Raw genomic sequence first — 25,363 nt, forward strand, 5'->3', positions numbered from 1 at the left:
AATGCCAAATGCCCAGAATTCCTTTTACTGCCTAATGACATACCTTTCCCTGACTATCTGTGGAACCGTGAGGACTGGGTATTCTAATCCATGGCAATACCCGATCTTGTCATTGAGTCCTGTCTTATCCTTAAGGAAGCACTGGCAGGAAAACAGGCAAGATTTCAACCATTTCAGCCCTTAGAGAAGCTGCTAAACCCAAACCAAAACACCAACTTGGAACCTAAGCCATTGCAGTCAGTTAGCTACGTTCACTTTACAAAAAAAAAAAGAAAAAGAAAAAAAGAAAAAAAGGTAGTGAGAAGATAAGTGCCTCATGAAGTACATATAACATTGTTATATTATCTACTTACTTGTCTGTATTTCTACTAGATTGTATATCCTGAAAAAAATCATACTCATTTTGTTTACTATTATAGTCTCCATATCCCACATGGCGCCTAGCATATAGCAGTTATAATTAATATCTTTTTGATAAATGAATGAATGATTGGGTACAGACATTATAGTTAAAAGACTATTATCCCTAGCTTCCTACCCAGTACTTGACTTTCCTCCCCTGTGGCTGCCTCAAGTGAATTTAGGGAATAAAGTTCATGTAACCTATGGCCTCTCATGTAATATAGTCTGAAGAGCCAGTACTTTCCATCTAACTAGCCCTATTATGCCCAAACATTAACTGTCCGTGGTTCATGGAGCCTTCCATAGTCTATCACACTACGTTACATTGTCCTTCATTGATAGGTTACCACAGTCTAGCAGTTTTGAGTAGTGTCATTTAAGAAGTGCAACATTCCTCCCCCTTGAAATTGCCATTGAATCCTGCAGATTTGTATTAGTTTGTTCCGGCTGCCAGAGCAAAATGCCACCAATTGGGTGGCTTAAAAAACAGAAATGTATTTTGTTACAATTCTGGAGGCTACAGACCTAAGATCAAGGTGTTGACAGGGTTGAAGCCTGAAGGCTGAAGCCTCTCTCCTTGGCTTACAGTCATATCCCTGTGGCTTCTCATGGTCTTTCCTCTGAGTATATCTGTAGCTTAATTTCCTCTTCATATAAGGATATCAGTCAGATTAGATTAGGGCTAACTCAAATGACCACATCTTAATTTAAGTAAGTTTAAAGACTTTTAATATAGTCACATTCTGAGATACTGGGGGTTGGGGTTTCAACATATGAATCTTGGCAGGGGTGGGGGGCATGATTCAGCCCATATCATCTCCATATGCCACAGCAATAGCTTCCTTCCATGATCAGCACACAACAGTCGTGGGTCCCACTCATTTACCCCACCCCAGAATAAGGGATTAGTTTACTAGAGGAAATACATCAGAGAGTGGATTTTTAACTCAATTACTTAAAGCCCTTTCTGTAGGGCACTTCCTCACTAACCACACTTAAAATAATTCTCAAGAGTGGATCACTGGGGTTTCCATTGTTTTTTGCTAATTATTTGTGACAATAATTGCTACACTGTAGTCTCTGAAGTTTTTCTAAAAGAGAGTTTAATAGAATCATCAAACCTTAGTTTACTTGAACTCCATATAAAATGAAATACTGTTTTGTAAACCCCTAAAACCTTCTGTTAAATTTTTTATTTGTGATATAGATCTACAGAACTCTCCCCTAGGGCTTTACCAACTTTACTTTAGCTCTACTCTACGCTATTTAAAATTCTAAAATCTCCCACCAGTCATGCAGGGCATGAACAGACAACACATAACAAGTTTCCCTGACCCATTCATACCACTGCTCCTCTCTTACCAGAATTGGTGGCCATTTTTCTACCAGGAGCAAAATCTGATCTATCAAAGCCAACAATGATTTCTCAAAATCATTTATTTAAAATTACATCAGTGATTTAAAATGATTGATCAAAATCTAACTATTACTTCTACCATGGATTTATTTATATGTGGGCACATGGTCCAGTTCTACCCAGTGAGACATGAGAAGACCACCACTAGAGCTTTGGGGAAGTATTTCTTATTCCTAATACATTTTGAAGAGATAGCACTGTTTCTGGAATTGGTTCCTTCCAGTGGGTTCTTGGTCTTGCTGACTTCAAGAACAAAGGAAGCTGCTGACCCTCATGGTGAGTGCTACAGTTCTTAAAGACGGTGTGTCTGGAATTTGTTCCTTCAGATGTTCAGATGTGTCCAGAGTTTCTTCCTTCTGGCGGCTTTGTGGTCTTGCTGACTTCAGGATTGAAGCCGCAGACCTTCATGGTGAGTGTTACAGCTCATAAAGGTAGTGTGGACCCAAAGAGTGAGCAGCAGCAAGATTTTTTGGGAAGAGTGAAAGAACAAAGCTCCTACGGTGTTGAAAGGCGCCGACTTGGTTGCTGCTGCTGGCGCGAGTGGCCTGCTTTTATTCCCTTATTTGGCCCCACCCACATCTTGCTAATTGGTCCATTTTTACAGAGGGCTGATTGGTCCATTTTTACAGAGTGCTGATTGGTGTGTTTACAAACCTGTAGCTAGACACAGAGCACTGATTGGTGCGTTTTTACATTGTGCTTCTTGGTATGTTTACAAACCTTTAGCTAGACAGAAAAGCTCACTAAGTCCCTGCCTGACCCAGAAGCCCAGCCGGCTTCACCTATCAGCACCTTTCTGCCTCTGGACTTTGTTATGTCTGAAATAACTGTAACTACATTACTCTAAGCCTGAACCTAAAAACCAACAATGGAAGAAAGAACAAGATAACCTTAGGAAGGGAGGTGGGAGTCCCAACACACAATGTCTGAAGGGGTCTTACACCGACTCAGTATCCTTTATTTCAAATGCTTAGGACCAGAAGTGTTTCAGATTTCAATATTTTTTTTTTTTCAGATTTTGGAATATCTGCATATATATGATGAAATATCTTGAGGACAGGGCCCAAGTCTAAATACTGAATTCATTTATGTTTCATGTACACCTTATATACATTAGCCTGAAGGTAATTTTATAAAATATTTTAAAGAATTTTGTGTACAAAAAAAAGTTTTGATTACATCTTGATTGTGACCAATCAAATGAGGTGAAGTGTAGAATTTTCCTCCTGTGGCATCATGCCAGGGCTCAAAAAGTTTCTGATTTTAGAGCATCCTGGATTTCAGATATTTGAATTAGGGGTACTCAACCTGGGTTTCTTATTCTATAAAATTACTCATTCTCATATGGGTTTAATCAGTTTCCTTCAGATGTTTTCCTTTCTTGCAGCTGATGGCATTTTAAGTGATTCAGTAATTCACAAATATAAACCAAGGAGCTATAGTGATCCAGGAATTTTACTGGAGTGTGGAAATACTATGAGAACAAGAAAAACAAGTTTCCTATCGGAAAGACTGACATTAAATCAATTGCATTTTTAAATTTAATTCTTACTGAAAATACTACAAAAGAGAAATACAGGATACAATCAGAGTATAAAATAGAAGTCATAATATGAGTTGGGCTTAGATTTGGTATCAAAGAAAACTTCCCTAAGAAAGTGACAATTAACTGTGGATAAAAATATGGAGTGTTTTCAAAATTTCCATTAAATGAGTGATCCTCTTACTGTCCAGCAACTGTGGTATTTTTCTTTTTAACAAAGTAGATTCAGAAAGTTTCTACTCTCCTTCTGCTGTTAAATTCTAAACAGAACCCAAAATAAGTCAGAGGCAGGTTTCGAAGGCAATATTCAACAGGAGGTATTTGGTGTTGAGAAAATCTGGGTTAATGTCCTATTTCTACCACTAACTGGCTGGCATAATAGGCAGATTGATTGATTTAATTTATTTTTCAGAGAAAGGGCCTTACTCTGTCACCCAGGCTCAAGTGATCTTCTCACCTCAGGTTCTCAAGTAGCTGAGATTATAGGTTTGTGCCACCATACTTGGCTAATTTTTATTTTTATTTTATTTATTTTATTTTTTTAGAGATTGGTCTCACCATGTTGCTCAGGCTGGTTCTGACCTCCTGGGCTCAAGCAATCTTCCTACCTCAGCCTCCCAAAATGCTGGGATTATAGGCATGAGCCACTGTGCTCAGCACCATAGGCAGATTTTAACATAGCTATGAGCCTTAGTTTTTTATTCTAGAAAATGAGGCTGAGAATACCTAGCTCATAGGGTTTATAAAAAGTAAGTAAGTATGCAAAGTAGTTAACATAGTGACTGACACATAGAGAGTGCTCTATAAGTGGTAAACATTTTAATTTCTATTTACCAAATAGTTGTTTTTCTAGGCATTTAATGCAATGTGTCTCTGAATATGGCAAATTTTGGTGTGAAAATAATTGTAGTGGATTATTATTCTTTAATTATACTCTGGGAGTTGATTTTTGGTGTTTTTTTTGTTTTGTTTTTGTTTTTGTTTTTTTTGTCTTCCAATATATTCAGAGGAATCTGAGAGAATAAGTGCTGGTTCTTTGATTATTCAATGAGTACGGTGAACATGAAACTATCTTAGCAGTTTCCAAATGTCCGGCTCAGTATTTCCAAGCACTCGTCACACAGTTTTAGGAAAATATTTCCTAGGCAATGAACAAAACATGATTTCAGTTCAGATTTAATTTTTAAATTTTATTTTCTTAATTGAGTAATAATATATATGAAGTAAAGTGCATAAGGTGTACTAATCTTAAATGTATTTCTCAATGATTTCTTACATGCGTGTACATTCAAGTAAACATAATAGATTACTTGAAGCACATTATAAGGTTGCTTCATACCACTCAATACTCTATTTTCCCAGAAATAACTTTTCTTACTTTTGCTGTAGCCTGTTTTTAAAATTTCTATAAATATTATTATTCAGAATGTATTTCCAACTGTTTTCCTAAACTTATTTGTAAGATTATTCATGGTTTTGCATAGTCATTTTTTTTCTTTTTATTAGTGTTGTATAGTATTCCGTTTAATAAGTATACTACAAATTATTTAACTATTCTCCAGATAAGGAGTAATTTGGTTGTTTCAAGTTTAGAAATCTTCTTAATAATTATGAACTTTCTTGTCCATGTTTTTGGTGGCTATATGTACTCATTATCTTGGTGTATAAGTAGGAGGAAAAGTACAGAGCTGTAGGAGAGACAGTGTTTACATTTAGTAGATAATGCCAAACATTTTTCAAAAATGATTGTGCCATTCACAGTCCTACTAGTCAGTGTTTGTTATTGTCAGTTTATAAATTTTTAGCCATTTTAGTCTCATTGTGGTTTTAGTCACTGTTTCCCTGGTGGGTAAAAATGTCAAGTACTCTTTCACATGAATATTGGTAATTTGGATACTCCTTTTTTGTGATGAGCCTATTTAAGTCTTTTGCACAATTAAAAACTTGATGTGTTTACCATGTCCTTATTGATTTGTAGGAGTTCTTGCTTGCTATATTTTAGATATAAATCATTTTTCAGTAATTTTTCCATCTTTGAATTGGACTTAAAATATGTGTAGTCAGCCACCCATTTATCTTTGAAGGAAATCAGATGCTTCACTTCTTTTGAAAGCTCTTTCATATAAAATAAAAAGAAGGAAGATCAAAAAGAAGGATATTCCCTCAAGTTGCTGTTGAATAGATTCTCAGCAGTTGCTAATGAATTTGCTAAAAATGTATTCAAATATTTATTTATTTGAGAAATTTAATAATCTATACAACTTTCACTGCTCTATGTATGATACTTTTGCCTAAACTAAAAAGACAGTAGTAACCTGAGTTTAGAATAGCAAACTCATTGATTCTGTTATCTTTTTCAGCTGTATAAATCGAATTATTTGAATTATTAATGCACACTGAGGTTACTGAAGAACAATGAAGATTAAATTTATAACCTTAAAGGCCAGAAGAGAGTGAATGATACATTTAAAGTTCTGAAAAAAAAATACTGACACTCAAGAATATTATATCCAGTACAATTATCCTTCAGAAGTAACAAACACATGCTGAGAGAATTTGTTACCGCTATACCAGTCTCACAGGAAATGCTCAGAGGAGTCTTAAACTTGGAAGAGAAAGAACTACATTTACCATAATGAAACCACACAAAAGTTCAAAACCAGTACTAACACAATCACACAAAGGAGGAGGGGAAAGGACTCAAATGGTACCACTGCAGAAATCTACCAAACCACAATGACAAACTATAAAGAGGAAAATAAAAAAACAAATAATATTTAAAACAACCAGAAAAAAATTAACAACATGACAAGAACAGTTTATTCACTCATTATAGCACAGTTTATTCACTCATTGATTGATGGGCATTTGGACTGGTTCCACGATTTTGCAATTGTGAATTGTGCTGCTGTAAACATATGTGTGCAAGTATCTTTTTCACCTAATGGCTTATTTTCCTCTGGGTAGATACCCAGTAGTAGGATTGCTGGATCAAATGGTACTTCTACTTTTAGTTCTTTAAGGGATCTCTGCACTGTTTTCCATAGTAGCTGTACTAGTTTACATTCCCACCAGCAGTGGAGAAATGTTCCCTGATCACCACATCCACCCCAATATCACTGCTTTTTATTATTTTGATTATGGCCGTTCTTTCAGGAGTAAGGTGGTATCACATTGTGGTTTTGATTTGGATTTCCCCAATCATTAATGATGTTGATTTTTTTCATATGTTTGTTGGCCATTTGTGTATCTTCTTTTGAGAATTATCTATTCACGTCCTTAGTCCACTTTTTGATGGGATTGTTTTTTTCTTACTGATTTGTTTGAGTTCATTGTAAATTCTGGATATTTGTTTTTTGTCAGATTTATAAATTGTGAAGATTTTCTCCCATTTTGTGGGTTGTCTGTTTACTCTGCTGACTGTTCCTTTTGTCATGCAAAAGCTATTTAGTTTAATTAAGTCCCAGCTATTTATCTTTGTTTTTATTGCATTTGCTTTTGGGTTTTTGGTCATGAAATCCTTGCTTAAGCCAACGTCTAGAAGGGTTTTCCCAATGTTATCTTCTAGAATTTTTACAGTTTCGGGCATTAGATTTAAGTCCTTAATCCATCTTGAGTTGATTTTTGTATAAGGTGAGAGATGAGGATCCAGTTTCATTCTCCTACATGTGGCTAGCCAATTATCCCAGCATCATTTGTTGAAAAGAGTATCCTTTCCCCACTTCATGTTTTTGTTTGCTTTGTTGAAGATCAGTTGGCTGTAAGTATCTGGGTTTATTTCTGGGTTCTCTATTCTGTTCCACTGATCTATGTGCCTATTTTTATACCAATACCATACCATTTGGGTGACTATGGCCTTATAGTATACTTTGAAATCGGGTAGTGTGATGCCTCCAGATTTGTTCCTTTCGGTTAGTCTTACTTTGGCTATGTAGGCTCTTTTTTAGTTCCATATTAATTTTAGAATTGTTTTTCTAATTCTGTGAAGAATGATGGTGGTATTTTGATGGGGATTATGTTGAATTTGTAGATTGCTTTTGACAGTAGGGTCACTTTCACAATATTGATTCCACCTATCCATGAGCATGGGTTTCCATTTGTTTGTGTCATCTATGACTTCTTTAAGCAGTATTTTGTAGTTTTCCTTGTAGAGGTCTTTTGCCTCCTTGCTTAGGTATATTCCTAAGTATTTTATTTATTTTATTTTTTTTTGCAGTTACTGTAGAAGGGGTTGAGTTCTTGATTTGATTCTCTGCTTGGTCACTGTTGGTGTATAGAAGAGCTACCAATTTGTGTAGATTAATCTTGTATCTGAAAACTTTGCTGAATTCTTTTATCAGTTCTAGGAGCTTTCTGGGGGAGTCTTTAGAGTTTTTAAGGTAAATGATCATATCGTCAGCAAACAGTGTCAGTTTAACTTCCTCTTTACCAGTTTGGATGCCCTTTATTTCTTTTTCTTCTCTGATTGCTCTGGCTAGGACTTCCAGTACTATGTTGAAGAGGAGAGGTGAGAGTGGGCATCCTTTTCTTATTCCTTCCAGGGTTATATTACATTGAGATATATCCCTTGTATGCCAATTTTGCTGACTTTTAATCATAAAGGGATGATGGATTTTGTCATGTTTTTCCTGCATCTATTGAGATGATCATGTGATTTTTGTTATTAATTCTGTTTATTCAGTGTATCATGTTTATTGACTTGTGTATGTTAAACCATCCCTGCATCCCTGGTATGAAACCCACTTGATCATCTTGGATTATCTTTTTGATATGTTGTTGGATTCGGTTAGCTAGTATTTTGTTAAGGTTTTTAGCATCTATGTTCATCAGGGATATTGGTCTGTAGTTTTCTTTTTCAGTTATGTCCTTTCCTGGTTTTGGTATTAGGGTGATACTGGCTTCACCAAATGAATTAGGGAGGGTTCCCTCTTTCTCTATTTTGTGGAATAGTGTAAACAGGATGGGTACCAAATTCTTTGAATGTCTAGTAGAATTCTGCTGGTAGAATTCTAGTAGAAGTCTAGTAGAATCCATCTGGTCTTGGACTTTTTTTTTGTTGGTATTTTTAAACTAACATTCCAACCTTGCTGCTTGTTATTGGTCTGTTCAGGGTATCTAATTCTTCCTGATTTAAGTTAGGAGGGTTGTATTTTAACAGGAACTTATCCACCTTTTCTACGTTTTCTAGTTTATGTGTGTAAAGGTGTTCATAGTAGCCTTGAATGATATTTTGTATTTCAGTGGTGTCAGTTGTAATATCTCCCATTTCATTTCTTAATGGGGTTATTTGGATTTTTCTCCCTTCGTTTCTTGGTTAATCTTACTAATGGTCTATCTTTTATTTATCTTTTCAAATAAGCAGCTTTTTATTTCATTTATCTTTTGCATTTGTTTGTTTCAATTTCATTTAGTTCTGCTCTAATCTTGGTTATTTCCTTTCTTCTGCTGGGTTTGGGTTTGGTTTGTTCTTGTTTCTCTAGTTCCTTGAGTTGTGACCTTAGAATGTCAGTTTGTGCTCTTTTGGTCTTTTTGATGTAGGCGTTTAGGGCTATGAACTTTCCTCTTAGCACCACCTTTGCTGTATCCCAGAGGTTTTGATAAATTGTGTCATTATTGTCATTCAGTTCAAAGAATTTTTAAATTTCCATCTTGATTTCATTTCTGACCCAATGCTCATCCAGGAGCAGGTTTTTTAATTTCCATGTATTAGCATGGTTTTGAAGGCTACTTTTAGAGTTGATTTCTAGTTTCATTCTACTGTGGTTTAAATCCATTGTTTCTTTGTTGACTTTCTGTCTTGATGACCTGTCTAGTACTGTCACTAGAGTACTGAAGTCCCCCACTATTATTGTGTTGCTGTCTATCTCATTTCTTAGGTCTATTAGTAATTGTTTTATAAATATGGAAGCTCCAGTGTTAGGTGCATATGTTTAGGATTGTGATATTTTCCTGCTGGACAAGGCCTTTTAGCATTATATACTGTCCCTCTTTGTCTATTTTAACTGCTGTTGCTTTAAAGTTTATTTTGTCTGATAGAAGAATAGCTACCCCTGCTTACTTTTGGTGTACATTTGCATGAAATGCCTTTTTTTGCCCCTTTACTTTACGTGAGTCCTTATGTGTTAGGTGAGTCCCATGAAGGCAGTAGATAGTTGGTTACTGAGTTCTTATCCATTCTGAAGTTCTGTATCTTTTAAGTGTAGCATTTAGGCCATTTACATTCAATGTTAGTATTGAGATGTGAGGTACCATTCCATTCATTGTGCTATTTGTTGCCTGTGTATTTTTGTTATTTTTGTTTTCGGTTTTTTAATTGTATTTGTGTTTTATAGGTTCTGTGTGATTTATGCCTTAAAGAGGTTCTGTTTGATGTGTTTCCAGAATCTGTTTCAAGATTTAGAGCTCCTTTTAGCAGTTCTTGTAGTGGTGGATCGGTAGTGGTGAATTCTCTCAGCGTTTGTTTGTCTGAAAAAGACTATCTTTCGTTCATATATGATGCTTAGTTTCACTGAATACAAAATTCTTGGCTGGTAACTGTTTTGCTTGAGGAGGCTGAAGGTAGGGCCCCAATCTCTTCTAGCTTGTGGGGTTTCTGCTGAGAAATCTGCTGTTAATCTGATAGGTTTTCCTTTATAGGTTACCTGGTGCTTGTGTCTAACAGCTCTTAAGATTCTTTCCTTTGTCTTAACTTTAGATAACCTGATGACAATGTACCTAGGCAGTGACCTTTTTGTGATGAATTTCCCAGGTGTTCTTTAGGCTTCTTGTGTTTGGATGTCTAGGTCTCTAGCAAGATTGGGGAAGTTTTCCTCGATTATTCTCCCAAATCTGTTTTCCAAATTTTTGATTTCTGTTCTTCCTCAGGAACACCAATTTTTCTTAGGTTTAGTCGTTTAACATAATCCTAGACTTCTTGGAGACTTTGTTCATATTTTCTTATTCTTTTTTCTTTGTTTTTGTTGGATTGGGTTAATTTGGAGACCTTGTCTTCGATCTCTGAATTTCTTCCTTCTACTTGTTCAATTCTGTTGCTGAGACTTTCCAGAGCATTTTACATTTCTGTAAGTGTGCCCAATGCTTCCTGAAGTTTTGCCTGTTTTTTCTTTATGCTATCTATTTCCTTGACTATTTCTCCCTTTACTTCTTATATCTTTTCTTTTTTCTTAATTTCCTTGCATTGGGCTTCGCCATTCTCTCGTGCATCCCTGAGTAGTGTAATAACTAACCTCCTAAATTCTTTTTTAGGTAAATCAGAGGTTTTTTGTTCTTGGTTTAGATCCACTGTTGGTGAGCTAGGGTGATTTTCTGGGGTTGTTAAATAGCCTTGTTTTGTCATACTACCAGAGTTGGTTTTCTGGTTCCTTCTCATTTGGACAGGCTATGTCGGAGGAAAGGTCTAGGGCTCAAGACTGCTGTTCAGATTCTTTTGTCCCACAGGGTGTTCCTTTGATATAGTACTTCCCCCTTTTCCTATGGATGTGGCTTCCTGAAAGCTGAACTGCTGTGATTGTTATCTCTCTTCTGAGTCTAGCCACCAAGCAAGTCTACCAGGCTCCAGGCTGGTACTGGAAGTTGTCTGCACAGAGTCCTGTATTGTGAACCATCTAAACCCACCTGTGGATACCAGCATCTGTTCTGGTGGAGGTGGCAGGGGACCTCACCTTTTCCGTGCAATTTTTTTTCTCACAATCTTTAAATGTTATTAACCTGTCATAGTTGTTTTTAATTCGAATATTGAAAATCAAATTTTTAAAATAGGTTGTTTATTTTGTTGAACTATTATACATGAACTTTATAATATTTTCAGAGAACATAAAAAAGGTATACATTGACAAATAAGCAGTTCCACTTCTGACTCGGTTTTTTAATGGCATTCATCATTAATAAATTCCTTTGTACCTTTTTTGCTGAAAAAGCTATCTGCTTTTTAAAAGTTTATCTTTAACATGCACACACACATACTCCAAAAAATACAAATAACAGCATAATTTGCACGGCTCTGAACTTTGCTTTTTCCTTAAAAATATAGCTTACAGATCTCTCCAAATCAGCACCTATTGAGAACTACTGCTTCATTCTTTTAATGGCTGCATCTTATGCTATTCTGTGTATGTACCATGAATGATTTAAGCAAATTTCCTACTGGATTACATTTTTTTTCTCCTGTTTTTTTGTCTATTCTAAATTTGAAGCAATTAACATCTTTGCACATATGTCTTTGCACACATTTGTGCGAAGCTAAGTCAGTCATTTACCCAATTCCTAGAGAGATGGCATTTACACCACAGACTATGGGAATGGGACTTTCTGACAGTGCATACCCTGCAAGGCAGTACTCAGTGACTATAAGACAATGCCCTAAAGGTGAAATGCTAGTTCTAAGTTCAGAGTGTTTAAAACATTAATGTATATTTTTTGATAATCTCATTAACAGTGAGTGTTTGAGAGGGCCTGTTTTCCTCATGGTTCCTATACTGGACAACATACAATCCTATATGAATGGTGTCCCTGGAGTTCCGTGGCATGTGAAATATGGTGGCCCTGATTTCCAAAAGCTCTATAATCAGACTGAATTAGCAGACTCTTAGGTACAAGTACTATCTTCTTACATTTTAAATTTGTATTTATGTAATTTTAAAGAAGTTTGAGTATGTTTTCTGGTTTTGTTTGTTTGTTTGTTTGTTTGTTTTTTGAGACAGAGTCTTGCTCCATCGCCCAGGCTGGAGTGCAGTGGTGCGATCTCAGCTCCCTGCAATCTCCTTCTCCTAGGTTCAAGTGATTCTCCAGCCTCAGCCTCCCAAGTGGCTGGGACTACAGGCATGCACCACTGTGTCCAGCTAATTTTTTTGTATTTTTAGTAGAGACAGGGTTTCAGCATGATAGCCAGGCTGGTCTTGAACTCCTGACCTCAGGTGATTCACCCACCTTGACCTCTTACAGTGCTGGGATTACAGGTGGGAATCACCATGCCCAGCTGAGTATGTTTTTATATGTTTAAAATTTATTTATAGCAGTGTGTAAGTGTATGTGTACCCCTTTGTTCATGCTATTTGCCTCTGTTTTTCCTAATGGATTGTATGTCAACATTCTTTACGTGCTAAGCAATTATTAGATTTAAAATAATTATTTGATATTTTACATACGCTGGATGTAATTTTTCCAGTTGTTTGTCATTCTATTAATCATGAACAATTAAATATAGTTTGAGTTGTCTCTCTTATAAAGACTTTTCCCATTCTATGTTAATTTTAAAAATTACCCATGTTTTCTTTTTAATTCTTTTTAGTCTTTGAAGTAATTTATGAAACGGGGTAAATATCCAATTTTGTGGGGTTTTTTCCTCCAAATGGTTTATTACTTTCTGACACCATTTGTTGAATAACCCATATTTTCTTACTGACAGGAAGTACCACTTTTGTATGCTAAATTCTTATATATATTTGAGTTTGTAGTCCTTTATAACTGAGCCAGGGGAAACCAGACAAAAGATCAGAGTTGTACAAAATAAGGTGGGGGGAGGAATAATGGATTAGTTTGGGATATGTTTGTTTGAATTAAATTTAGGACAAATAAATGAAGGGGTCCACTTGGTATTTGGGATTAAAACCAGGCCTTCACAGGAATTTAATTGCAGTCACAAAAGCCTCGTTAAACCCCCCAGTTTGCCCCAAATATTCTGTCTTCAGTTTCCATGTGATTTGTCTTTTATGGCAGGGACTTTCAGTCTTGCTACCACTGCAATTTGGAAAAATAAAATGGTTCTAGCTCCAATTGAGTTGGCAGAAAATTTATCCATGGCCTTTTGTATTTGATTTCATGTAAAGGAAAAGCGTGTAGAAATGCACCTTTTATGAGTAGACAGTTCTGGTACCATTGCTATTTAAAATATAGCCTCATTTAATGGTAATATGGCAGAATTCTTTTGAAGTATGGTTTGGTTTCGACAAAGTTATTTTTATAAAGTTAGCAATGAGACTAGCCTTAAGAAAAAAGTTAGAAACTATGTTTTAGTCAAAAAATCCTATTGATGAAAACCTTCCCTAAAGAAACCAAAAACGTTATTGACAGTTTACTTCCAATTTGGCATTGGACTGAGTGAGAACATTGGCTGGTTGCAATCCTCTGAAGCATTTTCATCTTATACTAACATCTAGCTAAAACTTCCTTCTGTATTTCCTCTGTTCATTAAGAGGTACAATTCAATATCCAGCCAATTTGTTTGCAAATTCTAATTAGATTTTCACCTATCCTTTTCACACTTGAGTCTTTCTGGAATGAGTGTGCATATTGGGCTAATTGATATTAGTTGTAATTGTATGCAACAACCAGAATGTGTAGTATTGCTAGATTATAGTTCCCACTTCTACTCAAGGCCTGGAATGCTGGTGCCCTGTGCTGCCCTGAGACTCTGCTTCATACATCCCCACTGCTGTAGCTCCATCTGTGGCTTAAACAGCCTCAGGTTCTACTTGGGCTGCTATTCCAGAGAGCACAAGCCATAAATTTTGGCAGTGTCCACATGGTGCTTAGTCTACCGTCTCCCAAAATGCAAAAGTGGTGGAGACTTGAAAGCTTCTATGTAAATTTCAGAGGGTGTATCAAAATGCCCGGGTGCTTTTTGACAGACAGAAGCCTATCACAGCGGTGAAGCCACAGCAAAGAGCCTGTACTAGGGCAATGGCTAGTGGAGTTGTGAGATCAGGCCACCATTCTCCAGACTCCTGAATTATAGACTCTCTGGCAGCATGCAATCACAGCCTGGAAAATCCAGGGATATTTTAGTCACAGGCCAACCTGTGAAAATAGTCATGTGGCCCACCAGTGGCACCAGTGTTCCTAGGATATAGGGCATGGAGTCAAAGGAGAGTATATTGGAGTTTTCAGACTTGACGTCTACCTTGCTGAGTTTTGGATTTATGTGAGGCCTGTTACCCTTTTCTTTTTGCCAATTTATCCCTTTTGGAATAGTAGTGTTTACCCAATGCCTGGTAACCGTTAAATCTTGGAAGAAAAGAACTTAGTTTTTATTTTACAGGCTAATAGCTGGAAGAAACTTTCCCTGAGTCTCATATGAGACTTTGGACTTTGAACTTTTGAGTTGGTGTTGAAGTAAGTTAAGACTTTTGGAGACTGTTTTTTATTTTTTGTTCGTTTGTTTGTTTTATTGAGACAGAGTCTCACCTGTCACCCAGACTAAAGTGCAGTGGCACAATCTTGGTTTACAGCAACATCCATCTCCTGGGTTCAAGCCATTCCTGTGCCTCAGCTACCTGAGTAGCTGGGATTACAGGTGTGCAACACCATGCCTGGCTAATTTTTGTATTTTTAGTTGAGATGGGGTTTCACCATGTTGGCCAGGCTGGTCTCAAACTCCTGGCCCCAAGTGATCTGCTCACTTCGGTCTCCCAAAGTGATGGGATTACAGGCATGAGCCATAGACATGGTCTTGAGGACTATTAAAAAAGGATGATTGGCCGGGAGTGGTGGCTCACACCTTGATCCCAGCACTTTGGGAGGCTGAGGTAGGCAGATCATGAAGTCAGGAGATCGAGACCATCCTGGCTAACATGGTGAAACCCCATCTCTACTAAAAATACAAAAAATTAGCCGGGTGTGGTGGTGGGTACCTGTAGTCCCAGCTACTCAGGAGGCTGAGGCAAGAGAATGGTGTGAACCTGGGAGGTGGAGCTTGCCATGAGCACAGATCATGCCACTGCACTCCAGCCTGGATGACAGAGCGAGACTCCATCTCAAAAAAAAAAAAAAAAAAGAAAAGAAAAAAGAAAAAAAAAAGGATGATTGCATTTTGTAATATGAGAAGAACATGAGATTTGTGGGACTAGGGACAGAATACTATAATTTGGATGTTTTTTCTCTCCAAATTTCACATGATTCTCAGTGTTGGAGGTGGTGCCTAATGGGAGATGCCTAATATGTTATGAATAGATTAATGCCTTCCCTGGGGGCGGGTAGTGAGCTCTTGCTCTGTTGGTTCCTTTGAAATCTGATTATTAAAAAGAGCCTGGCACCTCGCCTCTCACTCTCTTGCTTCCTCTCTCACCATGTGATCTCTGCGCACACTGACTCCCTTTTGCCTTCTGCCATGAATGGAAGTAGCCTGAGGCTTTCACCAGATGCTCAGTCTTTCAACCAGTAGAATCATGAGTCAAATAAACCTTTGTTCTTTACAAATTATTTAGCCCCAGTATTCCCTTAGAGTATCACAAATGAACTAAGACAGTCCCCCTAAGTCTTTACTCTTCATTGCTGGACTATATTGCCTCATATTTTTTACCAAGGTACTAGAGAGTACCAAGGTACTCCATTCACTTGGAGAATGAGCATTCATAGGTTGATTTTGGTCATCAGTTGTTGGTGACTTTATCGGGTGACTCTGGACAGAATGAAAGAATGAATAATAGTCTTCAAAACCTTCACCACAGAAAAATGTCTTTTAAGTAGTTAGGATGGTTATGTCAGTCATTCATAAAAAGCTCTTTCTGGTTGATTACTGTAGTAGTCCATTTTGCATTGCTATAAAGAAATACCCAAAGCTTGGTAATTTATAAAGAAAAGAGGTTTATTTGGCTCATAGTTCTGTAGGGTGTACAAAAAACATGGCACTGACATCTGCTAAGCTTGTGATGAGGCCTCAGGAAGCTTTTACTTGTGGCAGAAGTTGAGATGGCTGGCATGTCATATGGTGGGAGAAGGAGCAAGAGGGTCGGGGGCAGTGCCAGACTATTTTTAGCAATCAGATCTCATAGTAACTAATACACTTTGAGGTAACTCATTACCTTGAAGATAGCACCAAGCCATACATGAGGGATCCACCCCCATGAAGCAAACACCTCCTACTAGGCCCCACCTTAAAAATTAGGGATCACATTTTAACATGAGATTTGGAAGGGACTAACATCCAAACTCTCTCAGCTTTCCCTGAACACAGGGAACTCACTCAACAAGACCACTGGAAGCATTGCCTTCTCAGAAGAGGTAGCATTTGAACAGAAGCTTGAAGAATGAATGAGGCTGTCAGGCACCCAAGCTGGGAGGCTGTTCCAGGAAGAACCCTGGCAGGGTGCCAACGGAGGGATTGGCGCATTCAGAGAACTCTAAGTAGTTCAAGATTGCCAGTTTGCAAAGAGCAATCCAGAAATGACAGATGAGAGTTGACTTCTAGGTAGTGGCCAGATCCTGAAGTTCTTTGCCAAGTAAAGGAATTTACAGTTTACTCGTATAGGCACTAGGAAAGCATTTTAAGGGTTTTAAGCCAAGGCTTCATGGTTAGATTTTCACATTTGGACTATCATTTTGGCAGCCAGTATAAAAGATGGATTGAAGGGATGTGATCTAGAGGCATGGGCCTGATAGGGGTCTTAGGCTGCCCTGCTCTAGGGAGTTTCTTGGCATTGGAAATAGCAGTAACCCTGAACTTTCCTTTATGGGTCTGGGTCAGACCTCGTGGAATTTCAGAGCTCATTGTCAAGTGAGATCAGGAAGGAGGTACAGAGGAAAAATGATAGCCTGAACCATCTAGACTGCATGGTATAACAGGTAGAATTTGGAATCTGAATCAAGTGTGTATGCACTGTGGAACATCTTTTCAGCCATTTCACACATTAAAATGACAGCAGTATCATCCTCAAGTGCAAAATTTCACTATAGCAGCATTGTCATTTTTATCATAATGCCATAAGACTTACTTGGAGACCAAACCAATTCATAATTTACCTATTTTTTAACTTCTACAACTAAACTCCCTTGGATTGTGTCCCAGTTGAATTTGTAAACAAGCTCTATGTTTCAGGGAGCATGGTTGTGTTGCAAAAGTTAGTGTAAAGTGTACTCTTTTTATTTCAGATAATTGTTAGTCAGATCAGCTTTAGTTTTCTGATATTTATGCCATAGCTACCCTGAGTTGGTCAACAGGGTTATTCCTCCCCTTTTGGAGGATTTACTCATACACACGCACACATGCTACACCCACACACACCTCAAAAGTGCTTCCACACATACAAAAGATGGAATGCTGTCTGTGTGGTTCTTTACCTTCTCTGGGAAAGAAAGCCTTCATTTACTGACCTTAAGTCATAATTTAAAATTGATCTTCTTTAATACGTTTTCTAAAATACTTAAAAGATTTCTTTTCATGCCAATTCTGCTATGTCTGTATTTGTGTTACTTTTTTCTTGTCATCTTAAAACAGCATTTTGCCAGAAAAATCAGTATTAAAATAAGCATTTTGAATGGTGTTGGGACCCTGGATGGTTTTGTTACATGAATCATTCCATCAACATTCTAACCCAATGCAGCTAAATATAAATTGACCTCCAGCTCACTGTCACTTTAGAGGTGGTACCATTAATCGGCCTTCTAGGCAGTATATAGTGTTGTGATGATTTTGCAGTTGGGGTCTGTGTGTCTGTAGGCATATGCACAGGCCACATATGAACATCTGTAGTCTCCTAGACAGCTGCCAAGTTCTGTTTTCATGTTATTGATTACATACTCAGGCATCTCCCCTAATAAAAGAAGCCCATCTAAAATGAAGTGAGCAAAATGGAAAACATACAGCATGGCCAGGGGCCAGGAGGCTGATACATACATTCCCGTAAGCTAACGCCTTACGGTCTTGTGTTGACTGTCAAAACTCATGAACCTCAATTCATGTCACCTGACACTGATTTTTCCTGAATGTTTTACATCATTCACTCTTTTTGAAGCTAATCAGAACTTGTGATTTTGCAATATAATCATTTCGGAAGACTGAGACCCACATCCAATATAGGACATGAAGAGTTATTCCTTGACTATGTAATAGAAATAGTGTTATTCTGATATATACTGACTATTAGATAACTATAAGTAGAGATTTTGGAGTTAGATTGCTTGGTGGGTTTAAATTCCAACTTACTGACTAGGTGATCTCGAGCAAGTTTCTTAACCTTTCTGTGCCTCTGTTTGCTCATCTGTAAAAAAAGGGTGTGGAATACATCCTTTCTAGTAGACTATAATGAGGACTAAGTAAGAAAGGACACATAAAGTGTTTGGAACATAGTAAGTGTTAAATATCTTCTCTGTTATTACTCAAGTATCAGTGCCTGACTATCCTCTAGCCCCAGTAAACACTGATGTCCTTTAGTTCCTGCAGGTTAATTATCTGGATTATCATTGATCAAGAATGTGGAAAATCTGTCTTGAGGGTTATGTGAACTCTGTGACTAAGATCTCTCTCTCTCCACCCCACATAAGCCCCAAAACCCTACCCAAAGTGATACTACTCATTTTTTCTTGTCACAGTGAATGATAATGAAAAATGTAAAATATAAGGACTATAAGAAACAGCTATTTTACAGTTATCAGAAGTAGATGCTGATTATGATAAAGAACTGAAGAATTCAGGACCCCTCTTGAAGACACCTTATCAACATGCAATTATCTTTACCTTAAAAAGTGATCATAGAGTATATTTTGCAAATGTGAGAAAAAGGAACATATAAATACTAAATAACGAATCTCACCACAGAATGATTTTTTTCCAGAGCTGCAAATGCCAAAGACCCTGAAGAATTTATTCACCAAAGAATGTTTTAGCATACAAACTAATTTCAGGCAGATATGATTCAGATGATCAAAACAAAGTAATCATTTCCCAGTATCATATAATATAAATATTAATAAAAAGGCATTAATTTTATTTTCAGATGTGAACTATGTTATTTTTCTATTTGTCATTTTCACTTGTGCAATGTTTTTGGCAGAATTTTCATAGCTTTCCTAGAAGTAAAATGAAGCTATAGGTATGTGACAGTGCCTACATATATATAATATATATACAATATATATGAGATATATGTGCATTATATATGTGTGTGCATGTGTGCAGAGAGCTAGAGAGCGAGTGAGAAACAGAACCCAAATTCTTTGTATGATGAATACTAGTATCTGAACACATGCCTTTGATGAGATGTCTTGTAAGAGTCAGAGTGCAAATGCATAAAGGGCAGAATCTGTCATAAATCTTGCCCTCTCAGCTATTCCCACTATCCTCTTTAGAGTGGACATGTCAGAAATGGATTTACCTCATTGTCTTTACCAAATAACATGATCTAGGTACAATCTATTTTTTTTTTTTTATTTTTCTATTGGGAATAATAACAATGATACGGAAGAGGTGTCTGAAGATCAAATGAGATAATGTGTACAGTGATTCATATGTAGTGAAGATTTTTTGTTTTGTTTTTAAGATGGAGTCTCGCTCTGTCGCCCAGGCTGGAGTGCAGTGGCGCGATCTCGGCTCACTGAAAGCTCCGCCTCCCGAGTTTACGCCATTCTCCTGCCTTAGCCTCCCGAGTAGCTGGGATTACAGGCACCCTCCACCATACCTGGCTAATTTTTTGTATTTTTAGTAGAGACGGGGTTTCACCGTGTTAGCCAGCATGGTCTTGATCTCCTGACCTCGTGATCCGCCCGCCTTGGCCTCCCAAAGTGCTGGGAATACAGGTGTGAGCCACCGCGCCCAGCCAGGTTTGTTCTTTTTTATGATTATTAGGCATCTGACTTACTCTAACCTTTTAGCTTCCACACTTTCAGTTGATAGAGTTCCTTAGAGTTTATAAACCCCTTTTAAATTAATTAGCACAGTAGCTTTCAAACAGGCAATATTAGTTCCATTTTTCAGATGAATTAAATTAATAAAACATGACTAGGACAATCGGATTTTTATTAGAGATAATTTTTATTATTGGAATATATAAGAGTGGCTTAGTCCATTGGAGTACTATAACAAAATATCATAGACTGGGTAGCATATGAACAACAGAAATTTGTTTTTCAACATTCTGAAGGCTGGAGGACCCAAGGTCAAGGCACTGGCAGATTCGGTGTCTGGCGAGGGCCTGTTTTCTCATACAAAGATGAAGCCTTTTGCTGTGTCCTCACTTGTTGTCACTTGATGGAAGGAGAGAGGAGTCTCATTAGAGCTAAGGGCACTAATCCTATTCATGAAGGTTCCATCCTCATGGCCTAATCACCTCCCAAAGAGCCTACCTCCTAATGTATTACGTTGGGGGTTAAGATTTTAATATATGAATTTCGAGGGGACACAAACATTCAGACCATGGCAAGGAGTGAATGGCAATTAGTTCAAGAGCATAACTCCCTGGCAGGCCAGGCATTATGTTGATTAATAATCAATAGGGATGCTGCTCCTAGCAAGGTAAGAAAAACATATTTGGGGACAGAAGTAGTAACAATTTAGAGAGCACATAATGCTTAAATAATAAAATTGCCCATCAGTTTCTGTTGTCTTTCTAATTTATTTCACTTAGCATAGAGATAAGAGAAGGAAATTTAGAGAGAAAATGCTTTAATTGTATTGGAAATGCTAATCCTTTTTGAACATTTTGAATGATGTTAGTTATCTGGTTCTCCCAAGGAGTTATATTACTTAAGTGACTTCTCTCTGGAATGAAGAATTTTCAACAGAGGGAGTGAAATTCTTGGAAAATATGTATTTGGGAAAAAGAATAAGTATTCCTTGGTTTATTCTCTGAGTTGTTTTTGAACTTTGATTTTTTTAAATTTAAAATTAAAAAAAAATTTGTTAATTGAAATATAATTAAAATTCACCAGTTTTAGGTATGGTCCTATGAGTTTTGGTACATAAATACATACATGTAACCACCACCACAGTCAAGACAAAACATTTCTATCAATCCTAAAGCGTGAACTTTGCTTTGAGTCAAGTTATTCTTAGTAAGTTTTGTGTTTTAAAAATTTCTGAGAATCTGACAAATGCAGTGGTCCTCTTCCTTGGAAAAGTGCGGAGATACACACAATATTACCTACTATTTCAGAGGAATGATGAAATCTAGCCTTGGGTCCCCAGATTCAGAAATAGAGTTTAAATTCTTTACAATTAGTGTCTTTATAAAATAACACATTTTCTTAGAAGTAGAAATCTTATTTTTCTATCTATCAATTGCCTGGAGAGCTGACTTATTTGTTGATGGATGATTTCTTAAATATAATCACTCATCTATACATGAAGATATATTAGGCTTCAAAATTTGTGGATGTGTTAATGGTTAAATTCTTTCAAAGTATTTCAACTTAACATGGACAAAGAGAGGGTTAATGCTAATATATTGGTCTGATTACACCAGTAACTAACATAGATTTACCAAGCAAGGTGCAGAGCACCCGGTTAAATTTGAATTTCAGATAAACAAACATTTTTCAGTATAAATATTCCCATGCATTGATAGTTCCCATAAAATTCAAATATGTCCCAATGCATAGGTCATACTTTTACTTTAAAAAAAACCTATTAGTTGGTTATCTAAACTCAAATTTAACTGGGTATCCTGAATTATTTTATGATTCCAGCTCCTTCCCATTGGCAAAGATATATTTTGTCATATTTTATTCACTTCCACCTTTGCCATTGTCTGTTGAAAACCCTAGGATGTAATAGATAGTCATAACATTCGCTAAATGAAAAAGTTATTCAATTTCTAGATAAGAGAGACTTTATATTTGGTTCAAGTATTTCAAGGAACTTTCTAAGAATTCAACATAGGATTGAACTCCAAGCCAGTCTTAATTTTGAATAATTTTCCCCACATGCAAATTAAAATTAGAATCCACATCTTAACTCCAAAGCCCATGTTTCAACCTCTATTAGTGATTCTCGAAGAAAGACAGACTGCATTTTAGGGAGGATTTTAATTAATAGGGGCAGCATGAGGGGTGGGGAGTGGAAGAGTAGAGAACTGCTGGAAGTTAGAGGGCAGAAGCCAGGGATACTACATATCCAGCAGTATATGGGGACAGTCTCACACAAGAAGGAACTGTTCTGGGTCCCACAGAGTTTTTGAGATTACTACCAGATATTCATGTCAGAAATAGACAAAAATTATCTAAACCTATAATGTAACTCAAACAGACATATATACACAAAATTTTGCATGGTTTTAATATTTTTTAAATTTTCCAGAAGTGAAACTGAAATGTAAGTCAAAAGAAGGTTATCCATAAAATTCTGACAAAAAATCCAACAGTAGATAAAATGCCAGGTGATATCACAAATTGATGAAATGAGCAGAGTAAACCTGCACAGCCAGCTGGGAAATAATAGTTCTAGTGGCCCACAGGCAAGGTCTACAATCCAATTATGTCCATGTCCCAGGTGCAGTGTCGCACCACCTTCAGGCAGTTGTCTTCTCTGGCTTTACATCTTTGGGGACAATTCTGGGTCCTGTGGATGGCTAGAACTTCCAGAACAACAGCAGCAATTCCAGAAATCTCTTGATTAGTTGGTTATTGGTTCATGATCTCAGTAGAATAGCCCACTTTCCCCCTGATATTTCCCTGGATGAAATTGCCTGCCTGGCTTTGCTTTTACATCTATGTCTTCAATTCTCATCTCAACAAGAACTTCAGACTAGCTAGGCACTGTGGCTCACACCTGTAATCCCAGCACTTTGGGAGACTGAGGCAGGTGGATCGCTTGAGCTCAGGAGTGTGAGACCAGGCTGGCCAAAATGGTGAAGCCCCATCTCGACCAAAAATATATTAGCTGGACATGGTGGTACACATCTGTGGTCCCAGGTATTTGGGAGGCTGAGGTGAGAGGATCACTTGAGTCTGGGAGCAGGAGGTTGCAGTGCGCCTCTACACTCCTGCCTGGATGAAAAAAAAAAAAAAGCAGGCGGAGCGCGGTGGCTCATGCCTGTAATCCCAGCACTTTGGGAGGCCGAGATGGGCAGATCACAAGGTCAGGAGATTGAGACCATCCTGGCTAACAAGGTGAAACCCTGTCTCTACTACAAATGCAAAAAATTAGCTGGGCGTGGTGGCAGGTGCCTGTAGTCCCAGCTACTCGGGAGGCTGAGGCAGCAGAATGGCGTGAACACAGGAGATGGAGCTTGCAGTGAGCCGAGATGGCGCCAGTGCACTCTAGCCTGGGCCACAGAGTGAGACCCTGTCCACTCCCCCGCCCTGCAAAAAGAAAAAAAAGCAAAAACTTCAGCCTAGCTTCCACAGAGTGGACATGAGCAGAGGATGGAACCAAATTTATCCCTATCTCCTTATTAAGAATGAACTATCTTACAGTTTTACTCTTTTTTGTTTGTTTTATTCTGGAACTTTCATAAGCGCTTTTTACCATTTTAGAAAATGTCGTCATTAATGGTAATCTTTCTATGATACTTGATCCTTCTATTTAGCAATCTGTATCTGTTCAATTCAATTCTACATGGAGAAGAAAATGTTTCATTTTATTTTCTATTTAAACCACATTGAAATATTATATTATCATAAATTTATTTTTTTATTTATAATATAGATGTGTTTTCTTTTTAAAAATTATGTATACTTTGCAATATTTATTGAAAGCTGATGCTCTGAGTTATCTGATGAGAATACTTCTTTTAAAGAGTACCAGCCAATCTGAACAATGTCTGACATTCAGTTAATTACATTATAAATCACTAGTTGTTAGATTAATTAGCCACAGTATAAAATTATAGCTGAAAAAAAACTATACCAAAAAATAATAGTAGTAAATAATATTTTTGACACATTTCCTAGGAAAACCCTGTAAACATTTAGAGAAACCATTTGCAATTTTACTTGTTATGAATATCTCTTAAAGTGTTCTTAAGTAAAAAACAACATTTCTTATAATCTCAATGAATACTTTCAGCATACATAATATTTGGATAGAGAACTCAAGAAGAGGTAAGGATTTCTTATGGGAAGGCTTGAGGTTGCATTGGTTAAATGACAACCCTAATTCCATTTGTTTGTTGTTGTTGTTGTTGTTTTTGGACAAAATCTTGCTCTGTTACCAGGCTGGAGTGCAGTGGCACAAATCTCGATTCACTGCAGCCTCCACCTCCTGGGTTCAAGTAATTCACCTGTCTCAGCCTTCCAAGTAGCTGGGACTACAGGTGTGTACCACCACGCCTGGCTAATTTTTGTATTTTTAGTAGAGATGGGGTTTCACCATGTTGGTCAGGCTGGTCTCGAACTCCTGACCTTGTGATTCGCCCACCTGGCCTCTCAAAGTGCTGGGATTACAGGCGTGAGACACTGTACCCGGCCAGCCCTGATTCTTATAAAATGCCAGTGGACACATCTGGACCAAATATAATGGGGAAAGGTGACACCTTCTCAGAACTGCTCAGGCCACTTGTGTATTTTATTAGCTAAAGGATGCAAAGGAGCATAGTGATTAAGAACCTCATTTGGAGTTGGACAGCACTAAGCTTGAGTTCCAGGTGTGCCACTTCATGGGACTTTAAATATTTTACTTAGTCTCTCTGAAGTTCAATGTTCTCTTCTGTAAGTAAAAATAATTATAGGCCCTACCTTCTATCCTTATAGAAAGTAACACACTTAAGGGCTGCATTAATCTGCACACACTGCCATAGCAAAATACCATAGACTGGTGCCTTAAACAACAGAAATTTATTTTCTTACAGTTGTGGAGGCTGGGAAGTCCAAGATCAAAGGGCTGGCCAATTCAATATCCAGTAAGGGCTCTGGAAACTGAATTGACCAGCCCTTTGATCTTGGACTTCCCAGCCTCCAGAACTGGCTTGCAGATGGCTGACTTCTCCCTGTGTCTTCTCATGGCCTCTCCTCTATTTCTCTCTCTCTCTCTCTCTCTCTCTCTTTCTGTGTGTGTATGTGTGTGAGAGAGAGAGAGAGAGACAGACAGACAGACACAGCTGTCTTCTTATGAGGACACTAATCCTATCAGATCAGGACTCTACCCTTATGACCTCATTTGACCTTCATTATCTCTTCAAAGGCCTTATCTCCAAATACAGTTACATGGGAGTTTAGGGCTTCAACAGATGAATTTGGGGTTGGGGAGAGGGGACACAATTCAGTTCGTAGCACAGAGCCAGACTCTTAGTTGCACTACTAAACATTGGTTATTACTAATACCAGATGCCTAATCTAACACAACTATGTTGTAAAGT

General features: G+C 37.5%; 1 protein-coding gene and 1 long non-coding RNA gene across 4 annotated transcripts in view; one reads left to right on the forward strand and one right to left on the reverse strand.

Annotated features, from left to right (window-relative positions):
* The window catches only part of RND3 (Rho family GTPase 3), a 1,016,315-nt gene that overhangs the window by 812,108 nt on the left and 178,844 nt on the right, over positions 1-25,363 (forward strand). The gene's annotated exons all lie outside the window — the stretch shown is intronic.
* LOC126931994 (uncharacterized) overlaps positions 1-25,363 on the reverse strand; it is a 67,708-nt gene that overhangs the window by 22,369 nt on the left and 19,976 nt on the right. The window contains exon 4 of one of the 3 annotated variants that reach the window (XR_007718074.1): positions 20,131-20,315. The exons of the other annotated variants lie outside the window; for them this stretch is intronic. This is a non-coding gene — a long non-coding RNA (uncharacterized LOC126931994). Of the gene's footprint in view, positions 1-20,130; positions 20,316-25,363 lie in introns of those variants that run through there. 3 annotated transcript variants of the gene reach the window in all.

Source organism: Macaca thibetana, chromosome 12 (genome assembly GCF_024542745.1).
Source record: "Macaca thibetana thibetana isolate TM-01 chromosome 12, ASM2454274v1, whole genome shotgun sequence".
In the NCBI taxonomy this organism is placed as follows: domain Eukaryota; kingdom Metazoa; phylum Chordata; class Mammalia; order Primates; family Cercopithecidae; genus Macaca; species Macaca thibetana.